The sequence below is a fragment of the Pleurodeles waltl genome, chromosome 7 (assembly GCF_031143425.1).
Source record: "Pleurodeles waltl isolate 20211129_DDA chromosome 7, aPleWal1.hap1.20221129, whole genome shotgun sequence".
NCBI lineage: Eukaryota > Metazoa > Chordata > Amphibia > Caudata > Salamandridae > Pleurodeles > Pleurodeles waltl.
In genome coordinates, this window is record NC_090446.1 from 214169171 (window position 1) to 214182727 (window position 13557).

Consider the following 13557-nt stretch of genomic DNA (forward strand, 5'->3'; position numbering starts at 1 on the left):
CCTGGCAGACAGGATAGAACTGAAAGGGGACCTTGTGCACTTCTAAGCTACTCTTTGAAGTCCCCCCCACTTCAAAGGTGCATTTGGGTATTTAAGCAGGGTCTCTGACCCTACCAACTAAGACACTTCTGGACAAGGTACCACTGGAGAAGAATCCCTGTACCAAAACCTGCAACCTGTCAAGAACAACTGCCTGGCTGCCCAAAGGACTCACCTGGACTGCTTTTCTGAGAAGGACTGCTGCCTTGCTGTTGCCCTGCTGCCTTGCTGCTCTCTGGCTGTGCTGAGAAGTGCTCTCCAAGGGCTTGGATAGAGCTTGCTTCCTGTTCCCTGAAGTCTCAGGACCAAAAAGACTTAATTCCTGCAAAAGAACACCTTGTGCGGCGAAAATCGACGCACAACCTGCAAGAAACAATGCACAAAGCTGCACTGCGTGAAATATTCACTGCATGCCGAACCAGAATGACGCAGCCAGACTTCGCGAGGAGAAGATCAACGCAGCGTCAGCATAGCAACTGGAAATTTGACACACGGCCCACTGGATTCACGCAAAGCCGAGCCGGAACGACGCAGCCTGACTTCCTGAGAGGAATCAATGCAGCATCTGCTGTGCAGCAGAAATTCCACGCATCGCCCAACGGATCGACGCAGCCCCTGTGACTTCGTCCTGCAAGCGCCGGATTTCAATGCATTGTCCCAGGGGCGTCCGAAAACCCCGCAACCCAAAGAGGATCCAAGTCCGCGCCAGAAATCGACGCAAGGTCTTCCCTGCGTGGAAAATAAACAACGCATTGTCTGTGTGCGGCCTGAGAAATCGACGCACACCTCCCCGTTTTCCACGCATCCCCTCCTCTGCGGTCCCTTGTGGAGAATTTGAATGCAAACCAGGTACTTTGTGGTTGCAAGAGACACTTGTTGCTTTTTAAGAGACTAAAGAAACTTTATATCATTTTTACAGTGATATTTCAACATATACTTATTGCATCTTAATCGTTTTGACCTGCATCTTATCAGATAAATATAATATATTTTTCTAAACACTGGGTGGTGTATTTTTGTGGTGCTATACTGTGTTATTGCATGATTTATTGCAGAAATACTTTACACATTGCGTTCTAAGTTAAGCCTGACTGTTCAGTGACAAGCTACCAGAGAGTGGGCACAGGATAATTTGGACTGTGTGAGACTTACCCTGACTAAAGTGAGGGTCCTTGCTTAGACCGGGGTAACCTGACTGACAAACAAAGACCACATTTCTAACAGTTTCCTTCTGATGGGTCTCACATGTCTCTTTTTTCCTTATATCTTCCCCTACCTATCTTTACTGGCTCCCTAACAGGAAGCAAAACATGTGTGAACGGAGTGTGAAAAATGAAACACATACCATAAACAGCTTGATGATCGTTATTGTCTTCTAATACCCTATGCCGTAAGTGGAAGGCTTAGAATGATTTACCAGAAGCTGCTAAAAGTGCCCTAATGAAGGAAGTTGACCAAAAAGATGATACATGATGCAGTCATTTTGAGGACCACCTTTTCTAGTGATATCGAGAAAGAAAGCAATAATCTAATTTCCGTAGGGATATTTCTTCCAATACCTGCAGAGCCTTCTAATCTTCTTAATATCTTCAAATGAGGGCATAGATTGGCATATCCTGTCCTTGGACGTGGCTACATTGATCTTATATAGCTGGGTATAGGTGAGGAGTTCTTTATTCTTTGGTTCCCTGACTAGTACACACAGTATATGTTTGCTGGAGTATGACCAGAGAGGTGACTTTAACAGTTGCTTCTATTTATCTCCAGCATTCCATATATTGCATGAAATACAGGTCTGGACACATAGGCTTTCATGGCGCTGCAGTAGGGGACTCCAAGAGCTAGCATGTGAGAAGAGGGTGAACTGAATGTGTGAAGCTTTTCTCTTTGAGGCCTATCTATCAGCATTCTGGCCTCCTGCACTGACTGGAGCACATGAATGGTTGGAGCATTTGTTTCAATCATATTTCCTTACTCTTTTTACATTTTGTTAATAGTTTGCTTTATGAAATGTATTTGAAAAATGTACTTTGCCATTTATAAAGATTGAACATACTAAATTTAGTGTTCAGTTTTGAAAGAATTTAAGATATGTGTTGGCTTTTCCTTGAGTATTCTGAAATGACTTTTCTTTTACTTGTTTACACAATTTTTAAAACAGACATTGGCAAAGCCAATGGATTGGCAATGGCATTATAGAGGTGAGACTGACTGGCTTTATCAATATTTGCTTTATTCTGATACCCAAGAACAGATCCTATTGACAACATTCCTATCTTCTGTTTCTTCACCATTGTATGAGTCATGAGACTCGTTGTATCCTTTGCAGTTCTGTCCAAACCCTCAACTCTCTGATATTTTTACATTCTCAGCATCCCCACTAAGGCTTCCTTAAGTCTATTTGTGTTTTTTCCATCTAACATATTCTGGCAGGCCCTAGAAGTTATAAGGAGGAACTGCTGCGCTGCTGGGGACAACCTTAAGCATGGCAATCTTTCTTCAGCACTTTTGATCTATTTTCCTTTCCACCAAAGTCCCTTCAATCTTCCAGCACAACCCTTTTCTTTATCCTTGATATGTCAAATTACACTATCCAGCCCTTTGCCTTGCCAACAGATGTTAAATACTGAGCACCACACACCGCTACAAGTTGTGCTGTTTCTCCACCATGACTTAAGACTCAAGAATAGCCAAGCTGTTATTGTTGTTGTTTTTGTTGTTGTTGCTGCTGTTATTATTATTATAATACTGGCATTATGATTAGAAAGTGATTATGAAGTAAATCAGCCCTAAAAAAGCTGTCGAGCCAAAATTGCACGGCTCGAAAGCATTCACATAGGATCCAAAATGGGGCGGTGTTGCACGAAAGGTGGAGAACTTCCCCTTTAACCCACCTTAACTTGCCTTGCTCTCATGCTGGCTCATCACTTATAATTAACTTGCTGCACTTGTTTCTCAACCCATCACATGCTGCTCTCCCTAAAATTGTTGTAACTACTAGCTAAAGACAGATGTCTCTACAGCTACCAGATTTTTGGGTCAGCTGCTTTGGAAGCTGTGATGATCCAAAAAGAATGTGTATTGAACCCCTTGTTTCATATCCCTCAACCCCTTGAAAACGCAGCATTTATTATGCTCCTGAACGAATCGCTGAGTACCCATCATTATGTTCAAGACATTCAAGTGTTCTCTTGCCTCGCACCTCCAAATTTTCCTTGGAAGAGCTTACTTCTGGCTGCTTTCTCATCATGCATTCCAAGACAGGGCTAGAATCCCCCTCTCTTCTATGAGGGGCCACCTAACTGATTCTCCTCCAGCTCACTAGTATCTTTGAGCAGCCTCCATGCAGCTGGATTTTCCTTCCTTAAGTGTTCACTTAGTGAAGGCAGCAACCACCTCCTCCAAAAGCTAGCCCGGCCACCATAGCTCTTTGTACAAAGCTCTATATCTTTCTAATACAAGCTCATACCTACAAATTGTTGCCTTGAAGGGGTCTGGGAGTCAAACTCTTCAATCAAGGCACTCGAAATTCAACAGGAATTGCAAACAATTGCCATTTCTTCTTTATCTTCTGATGACATCGCTAAGATTTCTTCTGAAAGCAAAAGCAAGAAACACTGATTTAATCCCTGCAGCCATCCTAGTAGTAAAGTTAATGTTCAATTAAGATAAGTGAAAAGTATTGCCCTTTACAACCTCAAAATGTGTTGAACATGATATGTGGATTGTTCAGCACATTTACAATACACCAAATTTCACACCACAAAATTATGGCCTGATTTTTCAGAATATGAGCCCACATTCTCACATTGAGTGTGCAACAAGGTTCAGTAACATCTAGCACGCCTCCCAGGTCCACTCAGTATGTTTCATTGAGCTATACTTCCTGTACAAATTTTAACAACGCAGATGCTCTCAGTGCCTCTACATACCTCCATCTCAATATTACTCATCATTTAGCCTCTTCACAACAGCAACACCCTTTTAAATAATTTAGAAATTGATCCCACACTGATAACTCCTGCCTCACCCATAGACAGGTGTGTCAAATGGTCACCTTGCTTAAGGCCCACTATGACAGCATGACAATGTCCAAACCACGTGAATTGAGCCTTCTCAGAGTTCTCAAACAATTTGGTGGTGAAGATAAGCTGACAAAGAAAAACGTCAATTGTTTCAATGGCAAGGACTGATCTACAGTTCAAGGAGGTCCTCTGGGTGGTTTTGAGTTGGAGTTCACCAAAGTATTTCCAACCAGTGAGTTGCTTTTCTTCCACTCCCACCCACAGTTAATAGTGAAAACATTGAGATTTACTAAAGCCCGAGTAATTCCTCACCCATCTTCTGTGAAACATGTTTAGCTTGTTCACATCATTCTCATTATGTTCTAACCATGGTCGTTTTCATGACTGCTTGTGTGGCAAATTAAATTCTCACAATAGTTTCTTTTGCAAATGGCCTGACTTAATTAGCCTCTTTTTTTCACTCTTTTACTGTCCTTGATTCCCATCCTCTTACTTCCTTGCATCCTCCAGCAAACCTTCCAACGGCTGCCTCACCTTCTCTATTATTACCTCTTTCTTGTTGCCTCTTCCATTTTCTCCAATATCCCATTGCGCTGCTCAAACTGTAACTGCCTTCTACCTTCCCTGGTCTTTATTTCTTTCAATTTCGTATTGAGGGCTGTTCTGCATTTGTGCCCATTGCCTACAGCTCCATCATCTCTCTGATGCACTACTCTGACATCCTCTTCCTCTCAACCTTCCTCTTTAGTGCCCAAGCTTTCTTTCTTGTCTGGTGTTCCAAGATCATGTTATCAGTCGAGGTTCCATTCTTACTGTTCTTATGAACCATACCTCCATTCTAGCTTCAATGCTCTTCATATCCCTCCTCTCTTCCTTTCTCATTACTCTGTGCTGGTGTGTACTTCCTCTCTGCTTCCTTACCCTTCTCAAGCACCTTACTCTTTCAAGCATCACCTTAACCCCCTTCTTCCTGTGTTACGATACCATCTTCTAATTCTCAGTCATTGTTCCTGCCTTGATTGATGCTCTGTTTTGATCTCCCCTCACTGTCCTTGTCCTGCTTACATAACCCATCATTCCACAAAATTTCCTTTACTGTCCCCTTCCCACCCTTTTCCATTTCTTTGTAAACTCCCTATAGTCAGAATCACTTGTGATGTAGCCCTGTATCTCAGATGCCGCTGATGGCATCCCTGGTACTCCGTTGTCGCCACCTCACTAGTCTCCTCTCCCCCTGTAGTCACCCAGGCTAGGGTATGACCAGATATGGGCCCCTTGCTCTCTGCACCACTGGTTTCAAACTAGCTTGGCTGAGGAATGGTGATACTCCGAAACCGGTAACAGGATGCTAGTTTCCGTTCCAGGTAGGACCTGGCTTGGTAGTTTGGGTTGGACTGTTCTCATGGGGAGCAGGGTCAAGACTGATTTGCATATGGCTGGGTCCAAACTTGGTTGACGTGGTGATCAAAATAGCAATGGATTAAACACAGACCACTAACTGGGGTGTGTGTTTGAAAAGTTTCAACACTTTTCTGCCATCAAACAGAACTGCATACACAACAAAAACCATGTGTTCAACCATAGAATATGAATACATACTGAGAAATAGTGAATTGAGTATTAGCCTTGCTCACACAGTATGAAAGCTAGGCACAACACCACCAATCAAACCACCTGCAAGGCTGCACTCAAACGCTATTACCAGTAAATAGGAGACACCAAGAAAAGAGCACTTGTCGACTGCACTGAAGGGAGCTCAAACAGCTGCAAGGAGATTTTCTCGATTGTCAAGGATTTCACTTCACACTCAGCCACTGTCACCAACATTGCTGCCTCCCAGCAACTCTGAGACAACCTATCCAACTTCTTCCACAGCAGAATCTCAAACATGTCCAGCAACTTTACACACAAAACCAACCCCAGAGAACTTGTTGCTAACCTACACACCACCAACCAAGATGGCCACCTGACGAAATGGAAAATACTCACCAGAAATAACACAGCAGCAATCATGCAGACTGTCCACCTAGCGGCCCCAGCAGATCCATGCCTCCGCCACATCTACAATCTGGGAACATCACCAATCAACACCACCCTGACCACCATCATCAACACCTCTATCATGTCCACCACTTTCCCAGGTGAATGGAAACTTGCAGAAATCAAGGTCCTCCTCAGGAAGCCCACAGCGCACATGAATCAGCCGAGCAAATTCAAATTCATCTCCCTGCTTCCCTATCCAGCCAAATTGATTGAGAAGGCCATCAACAAGCAGTTCACAACCCACCTCAAACTTCACCATGTTCTAGACAACACTCATTCAGAATTCAGAAAGAACTACAGCACTGAAACACCACTCATCTGGGTTACTGATGATATTGGAATCATCCTAGACCAAGGAGAAAAAGCGGCCCCATCCTTCTTGACCTCTCAGCGGCCTGCAACACTGTCTCCCATAACACCCTCATCAGAAGTGTCCACGAGATTGGCATGCAAGGATCCGCTCTCAAATCTGTTCCTTCCTCACAGAAAGAATCCAAAGGGTAAGGCTGCCACTCTTCACAAGAAACTGATTTGCAGAGTCCCACAGGGATCATCCCTCAGCCTCACCCTTTTCAAAATATAAATGATATTGCTCGCAAACATCATCCACATTATCTCCTACACCAATGACACCCAACACATCGTCTCTGTGACGGACAAAACAACCACTGCCAGAACCAACTTCATCAACTGCATGACCATAGTAGCAGCCTGGATGCAAGTCATCTGCCTGCAACCCAACTCTCATAAGACAGAAGTACTGGTCTCTGGCAATAAGATCTCCTTAGGGGCCTCCACCTGGTGGCCATCGGAGCTAAGACCAAAACCCACACAAAGAGACCATGGAAGGAATCACAAGATCATCCTGGATGACAAACTCAACAAGACGGCTCATGTCAACACAGTGTGCACCTCCCGCTTCCACATCCTATGCATGCTGTGAAATATCTTCAAATAGTTGCCTCAGAACTCCAGACGGGCCATCATGCAAGCACTTATCACCAGCAGACTGGACTATGTAAACACACTCTACGACGGAATCGCCAAACAACTCTTCATAAGACTCCAGACCATCCAAAGCACCGCTGCAAGGCTCATACTCAACCACCCACGCCGCACCCACATCACACCACACCCAGGAAACTTTACTGGCTTCTCATTCACAAGTGCAGCAAATTCAAACTTCTCTCACACACATGCAAAGCTCTGCACAACACAGGACAAGAATACCAAGATCTGAGTGGTTTTAAATCCACTTCAGGCTTATTGAATTCACTAACAGACTATTCCTGAGTGTTTATCTCACTCTTGCAGGTTCCTGCTTTATTCCTGTGCGCCGGTTATTTTGTTCTTCTTTCACTCCGTCTTTCCAATCCCTGTGTTTTCCCTACCCTGCGCTTGGAAAACAACTGTTGCTAAAAAATAGGTGCCGACCCCCCAAAATAAGTTCCGGTGTCCCCCACCAGCAACCACTGGCTCCAATTAAGCAATGAGTGTGCAATATAAATCAATATAACATACCAATATGTATCTACAAGCATGTATGCATATTCACAAGTAGGTAGAGTTGGATGTCCAATGACATAGCAACAAATTAACATTTTGATTCAGCAAATCTGTGATCACATAATTCAGAACAGTGACCACATCACTTCATACTCCTTATATGCATGGGTGGGAACAACTCCAGTATTTCCGTGCAGCGTAATCACTTGGAATCAACAATGAATTCCTTCAGATTCCGAGCAAGAAATTATATGTGAAGAGTAATTCTGCATTTACCGATATTTCGTAGCCCAAAAATGTCCCTTTGTGTCCAAAATGGTATGCATGGATGCATATTGTGCTAAGAAATAGCACAAAATACTGCAGAACACAAGCTTGATAAATGTGTTCTTGGGGTAGGGTTCTACCCCAATTCACTCCTGATATTTAGCACTATTTTCTTAGCATAAAATGAGCTCTTGAATCCAAAATAGATGCAAGGATGCAGTTTGCGCTAAGAAATAGTGCTAAATGCAGAAGAAGATGAAAAGGGAGCACAAGTGCCAGCTCACAGTCGCTAAATATACTGTTGAGGTAGGATTTGTTTCCCCCAAATTACTCTTAATAACGCAAGCAGGAATAATCATGTAATTATCTGTAATTCCACCTCAAACAGTAAAAATAAATTACCTAAATTACTCTGATTACTTCAGCATAACTGAAATTTTGCCCAGGCCTACCTGTATGCCCATAGGTTCATCCTTCTCTTACCTATAATCTGTGTGTCTCCCTGTAGGAGGCTGGCCTGGCTTATAGTGGGTACCAAGGGGTACTTACACTCTGTACCAGGTCCAGTTATCCCTTATTAGTGTAGAAGAGGTGTTTCTAGCAGCTTGGGGTGATAGAAGGTAGCTATAGCAGAGCAGCTTAGGCTGAACTAGGAGACATGCAAAGCTCCTACTATACCACTGGTGTCATATGCACAATATCATAAGAAACCATAATACACAGATATACTAAAAAATAAAGGTACTTTATTTTTATGACAATATGCCAAAAGTACCTCAGTGAGTACCCTCAGTATGAGGATGCCAAATATACACAAGATATATGTACACAATACCAAAAATATGCAGTAATAGCAAAAGGAAGTAATGCAAGCAATGTAAAGTTACAGTAGATCGCAATAGGAGCACATAGGTATAGGGACAACACAAACCATATACTCCAAAAGTGGAATGCGAACCACGAATGGACCCCAAACCTATGTGAGCTTGTAGAGGGTCGCTGGGACTGTAAGAAAACAGTGAGGGTTAGAAAAATAGCCCACAAAGAGCCTGAAAAGTAGGTGTAAAGTGCACCTATAACCCCCAGAGAGCACAGAGGTCGTGATAGGGGGTTTCTGCAAGGGAGACCAACACCAGCAAAGCAACAACAGTGGATTTCCGGACCTGATTACCTGTGAAACAAGGGGACCCAGTCCAAGAGTCGCGACAATGTCGAGAGTGGGCAGATGCCCAGGAAATGCCAGCTGAGGGTGCAAAGAAGCTGCCACCGGATGGAAGAAGCTTTGGTTTCTGCAAGAACGAAGAGGACTAGGAACTTCCCCTTTGGTGGATGGATGTCCCACGTCGTGAAGAAGCTTGCAGAGGTGTTCCCACACAGAAAGACCGCAAACAAGCCTTGCTAGCTGCAAGGGTCGCGGTTAGGGTTTTTGGATGCTGCTGTGGCCCAGGAGAGACCAGGATGTCGCCACTGGATGAGGAGACAGAGGGGGCGTCCAGCAAGTCTGGGAGCCCTCAAAGAAGCAGGCAGCACCCGCAGAAGTACCGGAACAGGCACTTGGAAGAGGAGTGAACCGGAGTCCACCCAAAGTCAGAAAAGGGAGTCCCACGACGCCGGAGGACAACTCAGAAGGTTGTGCACTGCAGGTTAGAGTGTTGGGGACCAAGGCTTGGCTGTGCACGAAGGAAATCCTGGAAGAGTGCACAGGAGCTGGAGCAGCTGCAAATCACCCGGTACCCAGCAATGCAGTCTAGCGTGGGGAGGCAAGGACTTACCTCCACCAAACTTGGACTGAGGAGTCACAGTACTGTGGGAGTCACTTGGACAGAGTTGCTGAGTTCCAGGGACCATGCTCGTCGTGCTGAGAGGGGACCCAGAGGTCCAGTGATGCAGTCTTTTGTTGCCTGCGGTTGCAGGGGGAAGATTCCGTCGACCCACTGGAGATTTCTTCAGAGCTCCTGGTGCAAGAAGGAGGCAGGCTACCCCCAGAGCATGCACCACCAGGAAACAGTCGAGGAAGCCGGCAGGATGAAGCGATACAAGGTTGCAGTAGTCGTCTTTGCTACTTTATTGCGGTTTTGCAGGCGTCCTGAGCAGTCAGCGGTCGATCCTTTGGCAGAAGGTGAAGAGCGAGATGCAGAGGAACTCTGATGAGCTCTTGCATTCGGTATCTGAAGAACTCCCCAAAGCAGAGACCCTAAATAGCCAGAAAAGGAGGTTTGGCTACCTAGGAAGGAGGATAGGCTAGTAAGAAAGGTAAGAGCCTATCAGAAGGAGTCTCTGACGTCACCTGCTGGCCACTCAGAGCAGTCCAGTGTGCCAGCAACACCTCTGTTTCCAAGATGGCAGAGGTCTGGAGTACACTGGAGGAGCTCTGGGCACCTCCCCTGGGAGGTGCAGGTCAGGGGAGTGGTCACTCCCCTTTCCTTTGTCCAGTTGCGTGCCAGAGCAGCGCTGGGGGATCCCTGAACCGGTGTATACTGGCTTATGCAGAGATGGGCACCATCTGTGCCCATCAAAGCATTCCCAGAGGCTGGGGGAAGCTACTCCTCCCCAGCCCTGACACCTTTTTCCAAAGGGAGAGGGTGTAACACCCTCTCTCTGAGGAAGTCCTTTGTTCTGCCTTCCTGGGCCAGGCCTGGCTGGACCCCAGGAGGGCAGAAACCTGTCTGAGGAGTTGGCAGCAGGAGCAGCTGCAGTGAAACCCCGGGAAAGGCAGTTTGGCAGTACCCGGGTCTGTGCTAGAGACTCAGGGGATCATGGAATTGTCTCCCCAATGCCAGAATGGCATTGGGGTGACAATTCCATGATCTTAGACATGTTACATGGCCATGTTCGGAGTTACCATTGTGACGCTATACATAGGTAGTGACCTATGTATAGTGCACTCGTGTAATGGTGTCCCCGCACTCACAACGTCCGGGGAATTTGCCCTGAACGATGTGGGGGCACCTTGGCTAGTGCCAGGGTGCCCACACACTAAGTAACTTTGCACCCAACCTTCACCAGGTGAAGGTTAGACATATAGGTGACTTATAAGTTACTTAAGTGCAGTGGTAAATGGCTGTGAAATAACGTGGACGTTATTTCACTCAGGCTGCAGTGGCAGGCCTGTGTAAGAATTGTCAGAGCTCCCTATGGGTGGCAAAAGAAATGCTGCAGCCCATAAGGATCTCCTGGAACCCCAGTACCCTGGGTACCTCAGTACCATATACTAGGGAATCATAAGGGTGTTCCAGTATGCCAATGTGAATTGGTGAAATTGGTCACTAGCCTGTTAGTGACAATTTAGAAAGCAGAGAGAGCATAACCACTGAGGTTCTGGTTAGCAGAGCCTCAGTGAGACAGTTAGTCATCACACAGGGAACACATACAGGGCACACTTATGAGCACTGGGGCCCTGGCTGGCAGGGTCCCAGTGACACATACACTAAAACAACATATATACAGTGAAATATGGGGGTAACATGCCAGGCAAGATGGTACTTTCCTACACAACCCCCCCCAAACAAAGGACAATAAGACTAGCCATGACCTGATGAGTCTTCATTGTCTAAGTGGAAATATCTGGAGAGTCCATCTGCATTGGAGTGGGGACTCCCAGGTCTATGTTCCACTGTATAGTCCATTCCCTGTAGAGATATGGACCACCTCAACAATTTAGGGTTTTCACCTTTCATTTGTTTTAGCCAAAGTAGATGTTTGTGGTCTGTCTGAACAATGAAGTGAGTGCCAAACAGGTATGGCCTCAACTTCTTCAGTGCCCAGACCACAGCAAAGGCCTCCCTCTCTATGGCAGACCAACACTTTTCTCTAGGGGTCAACCTCCTGCTGATAAAAGCAACAGGTTGATCCTGGCCCTCAGAATTGAGTTGTGATAAGACTGCCCCTACCCCTAATTCAGATGCATCAGTTTGAACAATGAATTTATTGGAGTAACATGGGCTTTTTGGGACAGGTGCAGTGCACATGGCCTGTTTCAGCTCCTCAAAAGCTTTCTGACAGCTAGCTGTCCACAATGCCTTTTTAGGCATCTTTTTACTGGTGAGATCATTAAGAGGGGCTGCTATGGAGCCATAGTTTTTAATGAATCTCCTGTAATACCCAGTGAGGACTAGGAAGGCTCTCACCTGGGTCTGTGTTGTAGGGGGAACCCAATCCATGATTGTCTGGATTTTCCCCTGCAGTGGTGCAATCTGTTCTCCACCTACCAGGTGTCCCAGATAAACCACCTTTCCCTGCCCTATCTGGCACTTTGAAGCCTTGATAGTGAGGCCTGCCTTTTGCAGGGCCTCCAAAACTTTCCACAGGTGGACCAGGTGATCATCCCAGGTGGAGCTAAAGACAGCTATATCGTCCAGATATGCTGCACTAAAAGCCTCCAACCCTTGCAGGACTGTATTCACCAACCTCTGAAAAGTGGCAGGTGCATTTTTCAAACCAAAGGGCATTACTGTGAATTGGTAGTGCCCTCCAATAGTCGAAAATGCAGTTTTTGCTTTAGCATCCTCTGATAACTTGATCTGCCAGTACCCTGCAGTCAAATCAAAGGTGCTTAGATACTTGGCAGATGCCAATGTATCTATGAGCTCATCTGCCCTGGGTATACGGTGAGCATCAGTTTTTGTTACCTGGTTGAGACCTCTGTAATCCACACACAACCTCATCTCTCTTTTCCCATCTTTTGAGTGAGGCTTTGGTACAAGCACCACAGGAGTGGCCCATGGGCTTTCAGAATGCTCAAGCACTCCTAGTTCAAGCATTTTCTGAACTTCTTGTTTTATGCAGTCCCTGACATGGTCAGGCTGCCTATAGATCTTACTTTTGACAGGCATGCTGTCTCCAGTATCTATAGTGTGCTCACACCAAGAAGTGGTGCCTGGCACAGTAGAAAAGAGTTCAGAAAACTGACCTAGGAGATTTATGCAGTTGTCTTTCTGCTCAGCAGTAAGACAGTCTGCCAAAACTACACCTTCCACTAGAGCATCTTGTTCTGTGGAAGAGAAGAGATCTCTTCTTCCTGTCCTTCATCAGTTGCCATGAGCAGGGTGAGATCAGCCCTGTCATAGTAGGGTTTTAGGCGATTGACATCGAGCACCCTAAGGGGACTCCTGGCAGTGCCCAGGTCAACCAAGTAGGTGACCTCGCCCTTCTTTTCAACAATGAGATGGGGTCCACTCCATTTGTCTTGGAGTGCTCTTGGGGCCACAGGCTCCAATACCCACACCTTCTGTCCTGGTTGGTACTGAATCAGAACAGCCTTCTGGTCATGCCATTGCTTTTGGAGTTCTTGGCTGGCCTGAAGGTTTTTACTAGCCTTTTTCATGTACTCAGCCATTCAGGATCTTAGGCCGAGTACATAGTCCACTATGTCTTGCTTAGGAGCTTTTAGAGGTTGTTCCCAACCCTCCTTCACAAGTGTTAGGTGTCCTCTTACAGGATGTCCAAATAGGAGTTCAAAGGGGCTGAAGCCCACTCCTTTCTGGGGTACCTACCTGTAAGCAAAAAGGAGGCAAGGTAACAGGACATCCCATCTCCTCCTGAGTTTTTCAGGGAGTCCCATTATCATTCCTTTGAGAGTTTTATTAAACCTCTCTACCAGTCCATTTGTTTGTGGATGATAAGGTACCCCAACCACAGGTAGTGGAATAAGGGGAGCCTTTGGGGTGCCACCAGTCAT

General features: G+C 45.7%; 1 long non-coding RNA gene across 5 annotated transcripts in view; it reads right to left on the minus strand.

Annotated features, from left to right (window-relative positions):
* Positions 1–13557, minus strand: part of LOC138303975 (uncharacterized) — a 140975-nt gene that overhangs the window by 48839 nt on the left and 78579 nt on the right. For 2 of the 5 annotated variants that reach the window (XR_011205477.1, XR_011205476.1), the window contains one exon: positions 3509–3631. This is a non-coding gene — a long non-coding RNA (uncharacterized lncRNA). Of the gene's footprint in view, positions 1–3508; positions 3635–13557 lie in introns of all 5 variants that reach the window. The other 3 variants (XR_011205475.1, XR_011205474.1, XR_011205478.1) reach the window with 2 other exon arrangements.